At 41.3% G+C, this 20701-nt stretch overlaps 1 long non-coding RNA gene across 1 annotated transcript in view; it reads right to left on the bottom strand.

Annotated features, from left to right (window-relative positions):
• Positions 1–10186: 10186 nt before the first annotated feature.
• Positions 10187–20701, bottom strand: part of LOC121828777 (uncharacterized) — a 67144-nt gene continuing 56629 nt past the window's right edge. The window contains exon 3 of the long non-coding RNA XR_006071332.2: positions 10187–10210. This is a non-coding gene — a long non-coding RNA (uncharacterized LOC121828777). The remainder of the gene's footprint in view (positions 10211–20701) is intronic.

The following is a 20701-nucleotide window of genomic DNA, read 5'->3' as shown; positions in this document are numbered from 1 at the left end:
CTTCATAAATCTTAATAAATCGAATCACACATGAAATTGGTGTTTCTCTTACTCTAGCTCTTGAATCCTGCAGAGGGCTCTAGGAGAAAATGACAATGTTCAAAAATATTGCCATGCTGAATTGGTAACAAACGGGGATTAAGAAGCAATACTTCATGGAGAAACCTTGTCTTGAAAAATCAAAAAAAAGAAAAAAGAAAAAAGAAAAGAAAAGAAAGAAACAATACTTGATCATATTGGTGAAATTATTAAGGCCACTCCACGTAGTTAAAAGGAAGATTTATTTAATGGGTAACTTACAAATGAAGGGATAGATAGGTCGCAGGGTCTGGGGAAGGTGGATCTGAGTCCAGTGGTGTTCTCTGGAGCTCTGCTTGGTCAACCTCCACTGTCAAGGGTCCAGGAACAGAGAGAGCGCTGGAGCATCCAGATTTCGGGTCTCCAGGCACCTCCCTTGGCTCCGCCTTGTAGGTGCGACAGTTGCCGAAGCCTCAATGGGGGTTAGAATTTCCAGATCAAAGCTGGAATGGCTACCCACTACATGATCAGTCATAAATAATACAATACAAACTAATGTCTTCTCAAGGATTCAGATGTACAACTCAAACCAAACATATTGCAGATTATGAGAGAAGGGCAGGTGTCATGAGATCTGGAGTGGTCAAGTATAGGTTTTTGTTTGTTTGGTTGGTTGGTTGATTGGTTTGTTGGATTGGTTTTTTGAGACAGGCAAACCTAGGAAATCTCAGACACAGGCAATAAGGAGATGGCAGAATGGGAAGATTCACACAAACCCACCCCAGACCTAATTACTCTAATAAAATTGGACTAACTTCTTTTAACTCAACTAGAAAGGGGGGAAAAGGCATGATTCCTTGGTTATGAAGGACCTGAGAAATCAAACTAGTGCCCTCTCCTGTCTTCTCCTGTGACCTTTCTTAGCCCACTTCAGGAAAACACAGGTTGATGCTGCCCTAGGAAGCTAGGGAGGTGGCTTTCACAGCCTTGCCACCTTCTTAGGTACCTGGCCTGTCAACAGCCTTTGCATTAGCAAGCAAGGGAAAACAATTTTCTAAGCTTCACAGTTCTTATCTGGGACTCCTAGTGCCAAAAGACAGATTAGCAAGAGCATGTCAGACAGTGCATAATAACACGTGCACTTGTGTTATGTACGGGGAGTGGTGGGGACAGGCAGGGAAATGTCCAAAAGTAAACTCGGAAGAAGTGCCTTTGATTTCAGACTTAAGTATTATTGTCTTCTGAAACCAAGAAGGAAAAATGTAAGGAAACTTACAGAAAACAAATAAAAAAAATATTTAATTTGCAGCCTTCACCACTGGTAAGTCTCTAGTGTCTCAGCCAGCTCCCTCTTCCTGGGAAAAGAGAGGAAAATACCAATAGATTCAAATGGAATCTCCTGTAGGGATGTACGCTCCTCATAAAATACAGTAACTCCTCTGTTTTCACATTTCCCCCTCTGTGTTTACAGTTTCTCAGAAATAATCACCTTAAAATAATCCTTATGCCACCCATATTTGGGAGTAGCACTCTGGTATCTTTAACAGTTGTATGCTGTGGCTTGTTATGGACCCCATCCTTAAGAAGTAAGTTGGCCCATGAAGACATCGCAGGATCACAGTCCCGTGGCTGCAAGTCTGCCTAAGCCTTGTTCTGTACTCTGAGATGATGAACAGAAATGCCAATTATTCTCCAGGTGCCCTTTGCATAATTAAGTCTCTCCTTGTTTTACCCTTCTTTATTCCTAAATTATTTCTGTCCTCAATCATTTCTGTCTCCTTCCCTGCCTGGCTTCCCTCATTCATTCTGACTTTATGTGTCAATGAGAAGCCATGCCCCGCAAAGGCCTGAAGAGAAGGGATGCCCTTCCTAGGTGAGGCCTGTTTTCTCTCTATGCCCCTCTCAGACTTTGTGCGCTCCCCCAAGGCACCTTGGCAATGCAGCCAGGAGGTGGGTAGTGTGGTTTCTAGCGAAGGCTATGAGCTGAATACATTATTGCTGCATCTTATTAGCAGCCTTTGGAACATCTTGCAACCCGCATCATTGTGGATCTGAGAGATGAGGGCTACAGAGAAAAGGAGAACTGTGAAAGTGGAGAGGGGTGCCTTGCAGTCCTGTTTCTGTGCGCTGCATCTAGGCCAGAGGGAGGTTACTTTTGACTGTGATGGCAAGTGTTGATTTTCTTTAAATTGCATATAACAAGAGAGATGGTTCACTCTCAAGGAAGAAGACGACTGATTTCTTACCCCAAAGAAACTATTTTCTTCACTACAAACCCCAGCTCAGGATTGTAACAAGAGCTTTTTCTCTCTTTGGGACCAACCTGGAACTCCTCTGCCTGGTTTTTGAGGCATCCGAGACTAGTCTACTCATCCATTCACATTTCTCATGGTTTCCAGAGTTCTCCCTTTCCTCTCTGACATATTTACTCACCACATCAGCATACACTGCTATTATTCTTACCTCTGTTTTTCACATGATATTGAAAGTAGCTTTTTCACATCTCTACTCTACAAAATCCAAGGAATCTTATAGAGCCACTGAAACTTTATCCTAGAATTACAGATTCTCAAAGTCAGAACTCTTGAATGTGTTTCAATCAAAATCTAGCCCATACAAGATTCTTAATAAACATTTATAAACGAATTAATGTACTATTCTTCTCTGAGTAATTCTAACAGGGGTTACCTTTTTGATCGTGTTGGTTGAAGATATAATCATGAGGCAAAATAAGAAGCTAAATAGACTCTTGAACAGCTTGCCTGAAAATTTTGAGTTTTACTTTTTGACAATAAGAAAGAAGCAATTTGAAGGTTGGTGTTGATGATTGACATACACTGTAGTTATGAATACACATCACAGTTGTTTTGTACAGTAAGGATGGACCATAGTGGGTATCCTGGCTCAGTGACACAGTAATAATTAAGAATTTCAGACCAAGGAATTTTGAATTGACATTTACTCCTGGTGGTTTTGTCAGAAGTTGTCAGAGAAGACAGAAATGGAGAAAGTGATGGCCATTGAAGACATATGTGTCGGTCAGACTCTTCACTGCTGTCACAAATATCCAGGAGCAACAATTTGAGTATGAACGACATATTTTGGCTCAAGGTTTCATAGGCTTCTATCTATGGTTAGTTGGCTTCATTGGCTTCAAGACAGGGCAAAAATATCAAGGTGGAAGCGCATGAGAGACGGAAGCTCTTCCCCCCAGGACAATGTCTAGGACTTCCTGGCAAGGCATGCATGCCTAAATTTTTGCACAGTCTGAAGTCCAGTGTCTATCAATCCATTATAGTCCTTGAAGAAAGATTGCACTGACTGGCCATTCCCCTGGAAGCCAGAGGGCCAATAGGTGCCACTGTTGGGTCCTTGGGAGAGGTCACTTTGCTTGGTGAGAGACTCTAGGTAAAAATAGAAGCCCCAGTGTAGCCTCCTGGGCAAGTTATTTATTCATGAATTCTAAATTATTGAGGTCATTGAGCAGTGTGCTATTTTTAACCTATGAGAGAGGAACGAACATGGTGAACTGGGTTTTTAAGGGAGGCTGTGTCTTCATGGGACAGAAGGCAGATGGTTTAAAAAGTGACTAGAAGTGTGGGCATGTACTTAGTGGTGATCTTAAGAAGCCTTTTGTCTGTAGACAGATCTGAGTCATTTACTGCCAGCCAGCCATAAGAATAGGGTCCACTGTAATTTGAGACTGGATATCATGGTGTCAAGAACCATGGAGGTGACTAGGTCACCCTTTGGAGGTGACTAGGTCACAAGGACATCTGAAGTCATGAGTAGATTGATGTTATTATCTTAAAGTAGGTTTGTAATAAAAATACAATCCTCTCTCTTTCTCTCTCCCTCTGTCCTTCTTTCCTTCCTCCTCCCCCTCTTTTTTGCGATGTTTTCTGCCATGCTATGATAAAGCAAGAAGGACCTCACTTTAGCTGGTTACAGTGGAGCACAGCTGTAATCCCAGAACTTGGGAGGGCAAGGCAGGAGGTTCACAAGTTCAAGACCAACTTGGACTAGACTCTGTACTAAAATGCAAAACTAAATACATAAATAAACCTTAATCAAATGCAGCTTTTAATCTTCAACTCCACAGCCTTCAGAAATAAGTTTCTTTTCTTTGTAAAGAAAGTGTTTTAGAAAATAGATGAAGATAAATCCTTTATCAGGCTAGTTGACACTATAAGCAGATGTTTTCTCTCATGTGATTTTACAGTGTGCTAAGAAAGCTTTTAATGTGTGAAATCAAAAAAGGGATGCCCAACTTTGCCATTCTCAGAGTTCAAATGCTCGGTTCTACTCTTGGAAGCAAACATTCCCTAGGAGACATCACACATGAATGGTTGATTATCTATGAGCACCACAGCAAGACAATGAGCAATGGTTTCATTTTTGTTTTGTTTTTACATTTATTTATTTGTTTATTCTTGTGTCTTTCCCATCATACCTTCCTATCCCACCCATTTCCTGTCCCACCAAAAATAAAACAAAATAAAATTTAAGAGAAAAAGAGGGGGAAAAGGAAGAAACGGAAAATCTTATCATGGAAGCTGCAGTGTGACACAGTGAGTCACGAAGTAAATCCCTTTATTTTCACATGCAGGCGTTTATCGAAAAGAGTCATTGGTCTGGTTTGAGGCCCTTGGCCTCTGCTGCACCAACACTGGTGTGGATGTTGGGGTGGGCCAGCACAAAACCCTGGTTCTGGGCCTGCATGGTTGCAGGGTTGATCAGTCTGCCAGACAATGAGCAATAGTTTATTGAGTGAAAAAAAAAAGTTGTGCAAAATAGTGCTTGGGCTTGGGAAGGGGGTAAGATTACAGTAGATGAAGGACCTGGGCCTGGAGGGAGAAACTGACAGAGTGCTTTGCCCTGCTCAGTCTTAAATAAATCTAGGTGATTTTGTCTTCTATACATTTCCATTACCTTACACTTTCAGGAACTCACCCAGAATTGATCAATAAAAATGTGTACATAGCCTGTGATTGTTTATCCTTGCATGGGGATCTGATGTTTCATTCATTTAATACAATAATCCTTCTTCCTTGGTGCCTGTATTACTTGGGATTCTCTAGAGGAACAGAACTGATAGAATGAGTGTGTGTGTGTGTGTGTGTGTGTGTGTGTGTGTGTGTGTGTGTGTAGGGGATTTATTAGACTGGCTTACAGGCTAGTACAACAATGGCTGTCTAACAGCAGAAAGTCCAAGAATCCAGTAGTTGTTCAGTCCTCAAGGCTGGATGGCTCAGCTGGTCTTCAGTACACTCTGAAATCCCAAAGAAGTAATGAATGGACTGGCCAGTGAGAGCAAACAGGCAAGGAGAACAAGCTTCCTTTGTCCATGTCCTTTTTGTAGGCTGCCAGAAGAAGGTGTGGTCCAGATTATAGGTGGTTCCTGCTTCAAAAGATCCAGATTAAAAGTGGGTCTTCCCCACTTCAAATGATTTAAGAAAAAATCTTTCACAGATATACCCAGCCACTTGGGTTTTTAGTTAATTCTAGATGTATTCAAGTACATAGGTAAGACTAGCCATAACAGTGCTCCAGACCAATTAATTTATTTTTTTTTTTGATTTCTCACTATGATTCTCCAACTTTGTGAGGTAGTGCTTCCTACTGATCAGAGAAACTTTTGCAACTGTAAGGTGAGCCTTAGCCTACCCTCCCACAAATATGATCCTAACTGCAGATAGCAGCCTCCACCTGTCCCAAAACAAGGAATCAGAGGTGAGTGTCTTGTGAAAGTAGGAAGGCTATAGAATTTCTGGTGGGAGAGTGGAGGCATTTCCCTCCCACTTCCAAGGACAACAACCTTTTGCCCTGCTTGTCTGTGGGGGCTTTGTGGCACCAGCACTATGACCTACCCATCTGCTCCTTGTAACCATCCCATGCATTGTCGAATTTTCTCTTTAAAAAGCCTAGTTCTGCTTACATTAACAAGAGTCAGTATCTGTCAAGTGCCATTTTGACTTCTGACTTTTTATATTTAAGACACAGAAATGTTGGCTGTACCAAGCCTCATAAATACTAATTGTTAATGTTAATCAATTTAATTCTAAGTCTCTGAAGTAAAACTAAAATATCCCTTGTAGGAAAAAGGAACCCAGCATTAGGGAGAAGACAGTCTAATTCGTCTTAAATAACTCAGTTGTTGAGTGCAGAGCTGCAGTTCAAAGACAGGCTGTCTCTGCATGTAAGCTTTGTGCCCTCTTCTCCTCAGACAAGCCTTTCCCCATGGGCTTCCCTTGTGATCCCTCCAGCATTGCCCCCTCTATGCCTTCATTCTTGGGCATCCCCAGTCTGTAATGAGCTACAACTTAGAATTTTCTCCTGGGCCTCGCTCGGGACAGGATACTTCACCAATTTACAAACCCAAGGTATTAAAAAGAAGGTAGCTGCTTTCCCCCAGGCCCCAAAACACTTGACTACAATTGGGAGAAATCAGTTCCCTTCCTGTTTGCCTTCACTTGGCAGCTGCAGGAATGCCTGATACTTGTTGACATAAGGAAGAAGCACCAGTCTCAGCTGGGAAACAGCAAGATCCAAAGAAACATTGATAACCATCCAAGTAAATTTGCAGGCCCTTCCCTGTATGCAACAGCTGATGTTGAAATTCTGAGTAATTTTGCTTCTTTCTGTGCAAGAAAACAAGAAAATGTAAGAGCCGGGCGGTGATGGCGCACGCCTTTAATCCCAGCACTCGGGAGGCAGAGGCAGGCGGATCTCTGTGAGTTCGAGGCTAGCCTGGGCTACCAAGGGAGCTCCAGGAAAGGCGCAAAGCTACACAAGAGAAACCCTGTCTTGAAAAACAAAACAAAACAAAACAAAACAAAACAAAACAAAACAAAACAAAACAAAAAAAAAAAAAAAGAAAAGAAAATGTAAGTAGCTAATGTAAGTATTGGTACCAGGGGTGCTCATGGTTCCTGTATCTCACAGCATTCTTTGCCTTTCTCGTCATCATATTGCTTTGCTCATGAGCTGGTGCAGAAAAGCGAATTGGCATATAGCAGTTCATGCCACTCACAGGCAGTGCTCCCAAAAACCTGGCACTCATTTGCTTCCTTCTGGATCTGTCAAAGTTTCCCTACAACTCAATTCCTTCTGTCAGTTGGGACTAGAATCATCATCCTCAGAGAAGGGACAAAGGTCTCTATTTGTCTTCTTCTTAGGTCACATATACACGTACAGATTGGCTAGAATGTTCCAGTAGGTAAAGAACACTCTGTATTTGAAAACTCTCAAGGACTCAACAAGAGAATGTGGTCATGTCAGTGACAGTGGGAGTTTTGATGAAAGTGGGAAGGGTTAAGGAATGAGAGTAGAAGGACATCAGTTCCAAATCGTAGAACCAGGAGTTCACCCTCTTGGCTATTTTTTTTTTTAACTACAGGCAGGTGCTGTTAAAAATGAGAAAGGCCCACATTGGGAGTATAGATGTCCTGCTGTGTCACTTGAGGGTGCAATAAGCTCTGTGACTGTCTGAATATACATAGGGAGAGCCAAGGTCCGGAAAAGAGTAAAGAAAAAGAGGAATGAAAAGGGTTGGTACAGTCACCCCTTATTATACAGGAGACATCAAAAAACAGGGTTGCTTATTCCCTTGCATAAAATGACACCATCTTTTCCTATAACCTAATACACCTTCATGTAAACTTTAAACCATATTTGGATACTTATACTTTACACAATGCAAGTACTAGATGAGTATATGTTATGCTGTATCATCCAGGAAATAATAAAGGCAGCTCTCTACATGTTTGGTACAGATGCAACTTTTGATCTGCTGTTGGTTGTGTTCACAGATTCACCCGTGTTAGGGAGACCTGACTGTATGCAGCATATATTCTTTAGACTTTGCCAGCACTATAAAATGCTTAAAATAACCAACTAGTGCTAGGTGTTGTAGTATATATCTATGATCATAGCACTTGGGTGGCAGAAGCAGGTGGATCTCTATAAATTTGAAGGCAACCTTGTCTATATAGTGAGTTTCAGGCCAGCCAGGGATATACATAGAAACAAAAACAAACTAACACACTGCCTATAATAGGTAACTGATAGAGAAGTGAGCCAAAAACTATAGATTCCAGTGTTCCATGGAGTGAAGGAATATACTATGATACTAAAAATGCTTGGAGCCAACAGAAATAGGACTCTGATTGAATTTATATGTGATTCCCTACTTGCCTTCCTCATGTTCAGGAAGTTCAGCCAGGCAGGAATAAGGGTGGGGAGAGCTTGGCCTGTGTTTCAACATAACCAACTCACTATTTCCAGGCTTGAGACACTTAAATAATTCTTAATAGGATGTCACTAAGGGACCCCTGGATCTCAGAAGATGGCCTCAAAAAGCTGAAGATAACACCTGTCTCCACAAGACAGATGGATAAACCTTGTAATTTATAGACTACTTTACGGAGTTCTACAAAAAGATCTGGCTTGCCAGGAGGCAACATTTGGCTCTGATACATTGCTGCTCTACACTAACCCATAAAATAAGGGAGACTCAAAAGGACCAAATCAGTTTTAAATAACTTAACCACATTTTGGATGCAATGAATTCCTATGGGAATATAAAAACAGTTCAATTCACAATGCCTGGTATCCAATTAAAAATGACCAGTCATCTGAAGAAAGGGGAAAATGAAAATGAATCTGGGAGTAGAATCAGTCAGTCAAAAGTGACTTGGGGCTGACGATACAGGCATTAGAATTAGTTGACAATGACTCTAGAACAACCGGAACTCTATTTTCCCCGCCTTAAAAGATAGAGAGGGAAAAATTGACAAGGGAAAGATGAAGGATATTCTCAAAACCACCCTTGAACTTCTGGAGCAAAAAGTCTATAATACTACAAGAAATGAAAAAAAATCTAGCAAAGCCTCAGTTCTGGTTAATCATTTGAGGTTAGGTGTTGTGCCAGTACTTCAGGCCCCAGCTTCTGGTCTCTATTTGAGGTTAGAAAGCCTGCCCATCACTTTGACTCCAACTCTGGTTTACCCTTTGTGGTTTTATATAAGTTATTGTTGTTGCTACTGTGACAAAACACCATGACAAAAACAGTTCAAGGAAGAAAGAGTTTATTTTGGCTTATGGCTCCAGATGGAGAGTCCACAATGGCAGGGTAGGCAAGGTGGCCCAAGCAGGAAGCTGACATTACATTTTCAGCCACATACAGGAAGCAGAGAGAACCAACTAGAAAGCAGGTGAGCCTATGAACCCTCAAAGCCCATTCCCATTGACATGCTCCCTCCAGTAAAGCTCCATTTCTTTGAGTTTCCATATCCCCCCCGACACACAAACAACACCATCAACCAGGGACCAAACATTCTAATATGTGAGTCTCTCTTGGTCTTGTTCCACTCCATATATACAGCTCTCTTTAGAAGATGTCTTACACTTCTGCCATATCCAACATTTTCCTGTCACCACTATAACCAAGGCTTCACTTTCAAAGCCTCATGCAATGGCTCTCAAGGGTCTCTTGGCCTCGCAGAGGCCTCTTCTTGCAGAGACTCCAGCACTGTCACACACTGGCTGGCCTCAGTGGTTCTCTGAAGCTTCAGTGCAAGAGCCCATGATTCACCAACACCTCCTTGCATTTTTCCTCTTCATTCAGCTATATACAATAAACCTGCCTCCTCGCTCAGTGATATATAATAAATGCACTGAGTTTCCTGGCTGCTGGTGTCTCTCCATCATAGCACACGGCCCATTTGATCTCAGCCTTTCTGTAAATGTGCCTGTCTGTCTGTCTGTCCTTTCTTCATTCCATTGTTGCCCCAGTCAGGTCAATCCATAAAGCTGCTCAGGTTGAGGCATGGGTGGGTATAAGTAGAAAAATTTAATTTGGTTTCACGATTTGGACATTTCAACAAATTAGTAAGGCTTGTTTTTATAGTCTCCCTTGAGTATGTGGTTTGAATCTAGTGATAATGTCACACTAATAAGGAGGTTTACAGTAATCACATTACTCTCCCCAGGCATGATGGGGACTCATGAGTTTGAATCATCTGAATGTTCTGTTCCCATGAGAAGTGAGTCTCAAGAAGGAGGGTGTGTGGCTCTGAGCTCACACCAAGGGACATGGAGAACTTCATTCATAGAAGGTCCTTGCTTCCTTTTTGACTTGCTTTTCCACAGAGTAGATTCCCATTCACAGGTTGTTTTCTATTTATTTTATCTGGTGAGGGAAGTACAGAGGAGTATTAGCTCCTTTTCAGACATGATTCGGATAGGATCCTTTCCTAAAGGAAGTTACCCTGTGACTGTGTGATCATTTACTTTCTCAATACGTTAAATTGGGTGATGAAGGGAATGAATGAGGAATGAAATTCAACTGTAACATGAATCTCTCTCTCTCTTTTTTTTTTTTTTTTGGTTTTTCGAGACAGGGTTTCTCTGTGTAGCTTTGCACCTTTCCTGGAACTCGCTTTGTAGACCAGGCTGGCCTTGAACTCACAGAGATCTGCCTGCCTCTGCCTCCCGAGTGCTGAGATTAAAGGCATGTGCCAGCACTGCCTCACTTTGTAACACAAATCTTAAAAGTTCTTATAATAATAATAATAATAATAATAACAAATATAGAACGAATCTTAAAAGTTCTTATTAATAAAATCAAACCTGAGGCCAGTTATTGGGGTGAATGCTGGAAGATCAGAGAAGCAGAACAAGCCACAGCTACCTCACCTCGCCAGTTCCTCAGCTGGTCCTGTTTCCTCAGACGGGAAGCTTCTGAGTCCTCATCCAGAATGAATCTCAGCTGAACTGCTGCTAGAAGCCTGAAAGCTTAACCAGCCAAAATGCCTCTAGTTCTTGGTCTTCACACCTTATATACCTTTCGGCTATCTGCCATCACTCCTTGGGATTAAAGGCTCGTTTTCTGGGATTAAAGGCGTGAAGTCACCATGTTTGGCTGTATCCTTGAACACATGGATTTCTGCCTCTGGAATGCTAGAATTAAAGGCTTGTGCTACCACTGACTATCCTCTATGTTTAATATTGTGGTTGTTCTGTCTCTGACCCCAGATAAGTTTATTAGGGTGCACAATATTTTAGGGAACACAATACCACCACACCCTGAGCCAGATACTGGGGTAAAAGCTGAAAAATCAGAGAAGCAGAAAAAGCTATAGCCAATCTCACCTTGCCAACTCTTCAGCCAATCCTGTTTCCACACATGAATCCTCAGACTGAAAGGCTGTGAGTCCTCACCCCTGAGGGTCTTAGTTGAACTGCTGCTTAGTTCCTGTCTCCTCATTCCTTATATACCATTCTCCACCCAGCCATGTCACTTCCTGGGATTAAAGACTTGTGTTTTCCAAACAAAGACAAGAGATCTCAAGTGCTGAGATTAAAGGCATGTGCCACCCTGCCTGACTCTGTTCCCAGTGTGGCCTTGAACTCACAGAGATTCAGACCAATCTCTGCCTCTCAAGTGATAGGATTAAGGGTGTGTGCCACCACTGTCTGGTCTGTATGTCTAATCTAGTGGCTGACTCTGTCCTCTGATCCCCAGATAAGTTTATTAGGGTACACAATATACTTTTCTTACTATTATGTTTTTCTCTAATACATACCAAAATAGTGCTTTTCTTATAGGTTTTGAATGTGATTGGACAAATCTTGATATCTCACCCATGACCATTATTGTTATTATAATGATGTTCTAATTTGACTTCTGTTGCTATGATAAAACAACTTGGGGGTTGGAGAGATGGCTCAGAGATTAAGAGCACTGGTTGCTCTTCCAGAGGACCTGGATTCAATTCCAAGCATTCACGTGGCAGTTTACAACTGTCTGTAACTCCAATCCCAGGGTATTTGATGCCCTGTCTGGTCTCTGTGTGCACTAGGCATGCATGTGGTGCACAGACATACATGCAGGCAAAACTCCCATGCACATACAAGTAAATAAGTAATTTTAAGAAATCAACTTGGGGAGGAATTTATTTCAGCATATGCTTCTTAGTCATAATCAATCATTGAGGGAAGTCAGGACAGGAACTCAAGGCAGGAACCTGGAGACAAGCACCATGAAGGAAGCCTACTAACTAGCTCATTCATTGGCTCATGGTCAGCTAGCTTTCTTATATAGCCCAGACCCATTTTCTTGGGGATGTGCCATGCACAGTGGACTGGGACCTCTCACATCAATCATCAATCAAAACAGACTCTCATAGACATAGTCACAGGCCAATCTGATCTGTAAAATTCCTTAATTGAGGCTCTCTCTTTCCACATAATCCTCGATTGTGCTAAGTTGGCAACAAAAACTAACCATGACAGGTGGTATTTTTAATATGAGCATAATTATAGTTATTGTTGATTATCTGCTATGAGAAAAATCAATAAATAGTCCAAATATTAATTTGACACTACATCGGATACTGAATTCTATCTATTCTAATTGTCTTAACAACTGCAGGGATAATCATTTTCTTCTTACAAATCAGGAGACTGAAGCTCAAGAAGACTTAATAACCAAGGTAATAAGAACCTGTCTGATACCCAAACCTCCCTTTCTTCCACTCCAGCAGCATTTCTCCATCAGTAAAGCCTCAGGACTGAGGAAGGTACATGGTAACAAAGAGAAAAGCTTTATTTGGATCATGTCACCCAATAATCGCCCTGGAGCATCCTTGCCTTAAGCCTGTCGCTTTGCTAATAGGTTCCTTAGTGAAGTCAATAACACAGGCTTTCTGTGTCCTGATAAAGAGTAGGTTGGGCCACATAAACATGTGCTCAGGGTGCTTCCTCAAAGCCTGGTCCTGTCTGGACACACTTGAGCACATAGTCTTCAGTTTCATTGGTTTCTTGACCATCTCTTGGTATTCAGATCTTGGCAATGGGCTGAATTAAAAAGCTTTTCAAATATCCTACTGGGCATCTTCAGTTTTTATTGTAAGCAGCAACCTTAGAGGCCTAGACATAACAAAAGTTAAATGTACCCTGCCTGATGTTGGTATAGCTTACTCTTCTGACAGGATTCCAGCCTCAGGTCCAGAAAGGGGATGAGTTAGGTATAAGGTCAACTGGCAAGAAGTAAATAACCCTTCAAGATAACAATACTTCTCCTTGTGAAACATTTTTACCCTTAAATCTCTGAATCATGAAATCTGAAGAAATAAAAAGGAGCAACAAATAAGCATAGAGCAACAGCAATTCTTGGCATACACAATGAAGGATCCTCATGACTAGAGAAAATTCCTTTCATTCCATGGATTGCTTCTAAATATAGCTGTGAATCACTTAATGACAGAGCAAGTTCTGAGAAATTAATGGTCAGGCAATTGTGTCATTGTGAGAACAACATGAAGCATACTTACATCAACACATTGGTTGGCTTTTATTGTGAACTTGACACCAACTAGAGTCACATGGGAAGATGGAACCTCAAACTGAAGAATTGTCTCCATAAGACCATCCTGTGGCCTTGTCTGTGGGGCATTTTCCTGATTGCTTGGCAGAGGAAAGCCAGGCCCATTGTAGACCTGGACTGCATAAGAAAAGTAGCTAAATGTGTGCCAGAGAAGCTAGCAAGAAGTATCTCTCCATGATTCCTGCCTGCACTCCCAAGCTCCTACCGTGGCTTAATGAAGACTATAACCTGTAAGCTAAAATAAGCCTTTTCCTCCCCAGTTACTTTTGGTTATGGTGTTTATCATAGCAACAGACTCAAACTAGAACAACCAAGTAGGGTAACTGTAATATTATTATGGAATAAAATCCTTTATGATCACCACGATACACAGCCTCTTATGGACCAAAACATTGAGTGCAGTGCATGTACATGACTGCCAGAATCAAATAAAAATGGGATGCTTTAATCTCACAATGGAGATATTCCTCAGAGATACAACTGGGGTTGGCCTCACCTAAGAACATTTTTTCTAGCTCTTTTTGCAAGTGCTTTAAATGAGAAATGGAACAGCATAGAAATGAAAGTATTTTTTATAGCAATATATTAAAATATTTTCCTTCTATGTCTAAAATTTATGAAAACCATTCTGGGGAGCTGAAGAAGTCCTGAGTAAATATGTGAGGAATGGAAAAAGGCCATGTCAAGGACCAATGCCTCAGACCAATGGGAAATGGCAAAAGTTTCCCCTCGGGTGAGGCTCAGAGGGATAGCAAAATCTTCCTGTAGTCAAAGTGTGAATGTTTCCAGTGTGTGCAAAAGCCAGCAACTGCAGCTTCCTCCTGCTGGGTGCTTACAGAGACCTTCTAAGGAGACTGGCTGACCCCTCCCCATAATAGAAATGCCAAAGTTCTGAGTTGTTGCACAGCAGGTGCTGATCCATGTGCCACCTAGCTTTTCTGTACACGTGTCTGCCTGTCCATCTGTTTGCTTTTCATTCCTTTATATCACCAGTCAGGTAAGGATCTCAACATTCAGGTCATGGCAAACCATATATTCCTGTCTCTTAGAAACTGTTTCTCTCTCTCTCTTATAAATTTTAACCTTATTAGCTTGGCCACAATTTCATATGCTTATAAAATATATGGTTTCTGTGTTACATGGTGTCAATGTGCTTTCATGATCTTCTCAACAGATCTTTGATTAAGAAAGTATAGTCAGTGTTAGTTGACAAACAGTTATTTTGAGAGAATACTAACGAGTAGATATCTACCTATCAATTGCCAAAAAAAGTTCACAGCATGAAGAACATAGCTGCAAAACATACAAACAAAAAATGTTCAATGCACTGAAAATATTCATAGCACAAATGCATTGGCAGACACAGGCTTCATGGCCAGCCTAACAAGGAAATCAGAACTATTTTGCATCAAAAAGGAAACAATTTTTAAAAGTCAAATAAAGGAAAATGATCTAACATGTATTCCTTCTTAACAATTTTCTCGTTTCTGAGTTTTGTCAGAAAGAGAAAGTATGTGAAGGAGAACGGGTGCCCCGCCTGGATGTCATCAGACCTCACTCCATCTGCATTTTTTAGCCACTCCTTGGCTACTTTCTAGCCCCACCATCATGTCTTGATTTGGTCCTGTGCTTTTGTTCCCTCTGGAAATAGCCCTGGTACAACTGGGACTGGCTATAGAATGCCTTCTCTTTTAAACTAGGAAAGGTCTGGTGAGATTGAAAGTGGATAAGGAAATCCTGCAAGAGTAGACACGTTCCTAGGTACAGCTTTTTCTCTCCCCTTCCTTCTCCCCTTCTTCCTCCTTCTCATCATCAATTCTCAGGGGTAGAAGCACCTCTTCCTCCTCCTCCATTTCTGATGCTCCTTTACACACGTGTTTCCATACCTTTGGATGACACAGATTTTCTCATCCATTGAGATGTGACCCAAAGGAAGCACACCTGCAAGCCTGTGAAGCTGGAGTGCCAGATTGTCTCATTCTCACTGTTTCTTACAAGATCTTATGAGGGTTCATAACACATTTTTACAAATCCCCATTTTCTTTTTACAATTTATCAGTGAACAGTATTATGGAATAATCCAAACAGAACTCCCTCCAATAATAGAGTTTCACATCCCATTAGAGTTTCTGTATTTAGCAAACAGACATTCACAACTCCAAGCTAAATTTGAATTTCAGATAAATAATACATCATTTCATTATTTTAAACATTGCATGGCATATAACTTACTTTAGAAAAGCATTAACTAAACAACAATTCATGCTTTTTATTTCAACTATTACATGGGAACATTTATGCTAAATACTCATTTTCTGTTCATTCGAAAATCAAATTTAAGTGGGAATCCCTTTCTGGTTGAACTCTAAATAGCAAGAAAAGCCTTTCATGTCCCCAATGAGATAAAGTCTTAGGCCGCAATTTGAGACTTTCAAGAAATCTGTGCTGACTAATCTTATGCAATTTTATGTATTTATTTATTTATTATTTAATTTTTGGCACATTATGGCCCTAGACACACACAGATTAAAATAATTTCCCAACTGAGTGGAAAAAATTAGAAACTTTATGAGATGTCACTGCTGTGCTTTGTGTTGGGATCCAGCATGAAACACGTGCTTGAAGATGTGTGGTATTGTGAGAAATTTTTCCTAGGGAGATATAAACCCCCCACCCCACCCCCCTCCATAAGGTCCCAATGACAAACCAAAGCACTATCCTCCCAAGTTCAGCCAGGAGAACCAATGAGTGTATTGGGCTTACTAAGAGATTGCAGGTAGTGGTTACTAGCAAGAGCATGAGTGACCTTAGAAAGCAGCTGCAATGGAAGACCTGTACCCAGCATGAATGATAGCAGCCCCATGGCTGTATTGATGGAGCCCAACCCAGTTAACCTTACCCAGTTTTTATATTCTAGGCCTTCCCCACTAGACAACATACAATTAAGAGTGAAATTACACATAAATGGTTAGGAAGAATGACTGGGTACTCAGGTGAGGGTCCAATGACCCACTCCTATCCTGTTCTGTGAGAGAATGTCAGTGGTGAACAAGCCAGACTGTGGTGATATTTTGAAAACTGGCACAGCTGATCTCATGAAGACAGGCGGTGGCTGTTTTGCTAAGAAGACCACATTCTACATGTAGTCATTGGCTGCAGAGGAGCTCCAGTTAGTGGGGGAAGGCAGCAGAGGGAATAATGGCTCTAGATTATTTGATTTGAAAAAAGGAAATGCTACAGCAGTGTCCTCAAATGTTTTGGACCTTTTTAAAGCAGGAAATAATAAGAGTGATGCAATACACATGTTCACATGCATGGAATTAAAATAGAAATGCCATGAAATGGTCACCATCACCTCATCCCCACAATAGTATTTACTATTCTAACCTATCTCATTTTCTATAAAAAGAGTTGATTGCACTCAGGTGATTTTAAGGATCACAGAAGACGGGAGATGTGATATTTTGAACAGATAAAATTTGCTTGAAGATCAGAGGACAGAACAAGTCACTAGATTAAACATAGAGGCCAGGCCGTGGTATCACACACCTTTAATCTTCCACTTAGGAGGCAGAGGCAGAGATCCGTCTGGATTTCTGTGAATTCAAGGCCACACTGGGCTACACAAGATCAATCCAGTCTAAAGGAGAAAGAGCCAGACAGTGGTGGCACACACCTTTAATTCCAGCACTAGGAAAGTTGAGATAGGAAGTGATACGGCTGGGTAAAGAAAGTAATATAAGGCAAGAGGAGAGAGGAAATCATGCTCTTTCAGGCTGAGGAGTTGGTGAGGTAAGAAATGGAGGCTGTGACTTGCTTTGCTTCTCTAATCTTTCAGCTTTCACCCTGATACCTGTCTCTGGGTTTTTATTATAAGGCCATTTAGGATTCATGCAACAAGAAGATAAATCCAGGGCTAGAGGCAATGGATAAGAAGCAGAAAGAGAGAGGAAATAGTGAGTGACACTTAGAATGAGCATGCATACTAGTCACTAAGACAAACAGCTTGCTGTTGGGAGGGTAGAGAAACCATCCTATTGAAAAAGAAAGGTTGTTGCAGACAACCAACTCAAGAACAGAAATGTAATTCCTACATTTAGAAGAGAAAATGTGAAGATTTTACTGCAAAGAGTGAGATTGGATTCCTGTATGTGTGTGTGTGTGTGGGGGGAAGTAAACCATCTCTCAGTCAAAGCTGCAACACTCTCCTCAAATGTTCCTTCACTGATCTCCTCATGCTAAGACAATGACCCAGGCTAAGGTCATTAGAAGGGAATTCTTGCATTTTCTCTCTGTTGAACCTACAACTTGGACTTCCTTCCCAAAACTATGTGCTACATGTCCATAAGAGATATTATGTGGACTTCTGTTACCCTGGCAATGTGGCCATATACTTTCTCGATGCAGTATTATAGTGCTAGATTATAGAGCTCTGGTCAGTAATGGGAAAAATAGACAAGCAACAGTAGACAAAACAGCTTGGTTTTGAATACCATACAGTCGTATTCTAAAGTTCATTCTAAATCTCTGTCGCTGAGAAGAAAACAACATGGAACCTTAAGACCCCAGCTGTCTTTTGGCAGAACAAATATTTAGCCATTCCCTTGGAAAGCTGTCTGCACGTCCTGCTGGTTAACAGAAGCCCATCAAATGCTAACTCTTCCTCTTGACCAGATCCTGTCCCATCTGGCCTTTCAGACAATTAGGCCATTGATTGCTTCCTTCCCTCCTCAGCATTGTCAAATCACCCCCGCTCTACTGGGTAAATCAAATATTACCTCTCTTTTGCATATGCTTAAGTAGGTCCTGGTTTTTCTTTGTTTGTTTGAAATTTGCCTTCAGCCAGCACTAGTAGCACAGGTTTACAATCTCAATGATTTAGGAAGCTGGCACAGGAGCATTACAACTTCAAGACTTACCCGGCAACATAGCAAAAGCCTGTCTCAAAATAAAAAATGATAGCCATGGGGCCAGGCCAAGTGCTCAGCAACCAACCTTTCACCAACCTGTGGACCTGAGTTGTTCCCGAGAACACAGTGTGGAAGGAGAGAACTGACTCCGACAAGTGTCCTCTGACCTGCACACAGCAGCTGTTTGACTACATACATATACAAAACAGATAAATGTGTTCTTTAAATAATAATTTTGAAATAGGAGGGGCCAGAGAGATGGCTCAGTGATTAAGAGGACTAGCTGGTCTCCCAGCAGACCCAGGTTTGATTCACAGCCCTCACCGGGCAGCTGACAATTATTTGAGCACCACTCTCAGGGGATCCCATGCCCCCTTCTGGCCTCCACTGGCACCAGTCATGAATGTGGTACATATAAGCAAAACGACCACATGCATAAAAAAATATTAAAGAGAAGTCTGGAGATGTAGCCCAGTGTCGTGCTTACCTAGCTTGGATGAGACTGATGTAAATTTCATCCCCAGTTCTGGGGGTGAGGAGAGCATGTCTTTGTTGACTCCACCTCCCTCTGGTTGCTGGGTTTTCTCCTCCCTTCAGATGGTGTCTCTAGAGAGTTGCCACCTCTAGTTAATGGCCTTTGCTAGTTTGTCTTCAGCACCCACCACTGTACCCAAAACACCCACGTTACAGGAGTCACCACTGACTTCTGTTCTGTTGAATTAAATGGAAGTGTCAGTCCTCATTCTCTTTGACCTCTAAGCAGAGTTTGGCAGCTTCTCACTCCCTTCTCCTTGAAACACTCTAACGTTGGCTCCCCTACTAATACACCTACTTTCCTGACTTGGCCTCTTTGTCTCAGCCATTTTCCTCACTGATTTAGCTGATTTTTTGTTTTGTTTTGTTTTGTTTTTCAAGACAGGGAACTCACTTGGTAGCCCAGGCTGGCCTCGAACTCACAAAGATCTGCCTGCTTCTGCCTCCCGAGTGCTGGGATTAAAGGCGTGTGCCTCCACCGCCCAGCGCTGATTTCTTTTTAATTACAATTATCTGTTCATTTTCTTCTATTTATTTTGGTGTATATTATTTGTACAAATAATTTATTCTTTTATTACACTTTCATACAAGTATATAGGACACTTTGATCACTTCTATCTCCTTCCATTATCTGCTTCAACACTGTCTTTACATGTTGGGAGACCTTTTCTCTTGCATCAAAAAAAAAAAAAATTACTCCCACAGGGTGTAAAGGCATAGGTCTATAGTCCCAGGTATTCAGTAGGCTCAGGATGAATCACTTGATCTCAGAAGTTCAAGACCAGCCAGAGCATTGTGTATACATGTATGCATATGCTCAAATTTATTTATTTATTTATTTATTCATTTATTTATTTATGTGTAAAATACATATTAAAAAAGAAGAAAGAAAAATGGCAGTCCCTTAGTTTTCACTACCCAAGTAAATGGGAACTCTATTCACATAGTTGTTTCCCAAGCAAATTCTTTTGTTTCTACCCCCAATATGTATTTAATGTTACTCTATCTTTATTACAAACACCAGGCCAGATGTGTCCATCCTCTGTCTGTCAGCCACATACAACTGAGAACAGTTATTAATGCAACTCTGAGCAAAATCATAAACTGACTTAAAAAATTAGGAGGTTTTTTTTTTTGTAATTTATTAGCTCAGTTGCACGGCTCTTAAGGGTGACCTTTTCAGTTGTCAACTTCCTGTCCCATGCTAAATCCACTTGAAGGCTAGGCTAAGCCACTACTGTCAGACATCACCTCTGCTCTACAATATTTCCCTTCTTTTTCATCCTTCTGTCTTCCAGTACGAAATCTATTCCCCATACAGAAACAATGGAAACATTTCCAAACCATGATTATAATGCGCCACTTCCCTGGTTGAAGCAGAAAATCATTTCCCATCAACACAGAGTTTAAACTCCCAAATGTGGGCCACAAGGCCTGGGTTGGTTGGCCCCTGCATTCTTCCAGCTGCCCCTCTTGTCTCCCACTCGGCCCTGCATTGCTCCCCTACTATGCTGGACTTCTTTCAGTTTCTTAAAAGTCAAGTTCTTTTCTAGCCCATGATCTTTGTAGATATTCTCTTTACTTCTGAGGATACCCTCCCCCTTTCACTGATACAATTCCTGCTTATCTCCCCTTTGGGTGGCAAGGCGAGGATTAATTCTTAAAGGGATCTACTTGAGCCGCCCTCTCTTACCTCATCAATCTAAATTACCTCGGTCATATTCTCTTGGCTTCCTCTTTTCTTTATAATGTTCACTACAACTTATAGTCAATAAATATCCTTGTGTTCATTTGTTTCCTTAATATCACTTTTCCCATTTCATTTTAAGTGCCATGAGAGTGACAGATC

This window comes from Peromyscus maniculatus, chromosome 4 (assembly GCF_049852395.1).
Source record: "Peromyscus maniculatus bairdii isolate BWxNUB_F1_BW_parent chromosome 4, HU_Pman_BW_mat_3.1, whole genome shotgun sequence".
NCBI lineage: Eukaryota > Metazoa > Chordata > Mammalia > Rodentia > Cricetidae > Peromyscus > Peromyscus maniculatus.
The sequence above is the reverse complement of the archived record's forward strand: the minus strand, read 5'-3'. Positions and strand labels throughout refer to the sequence as shown.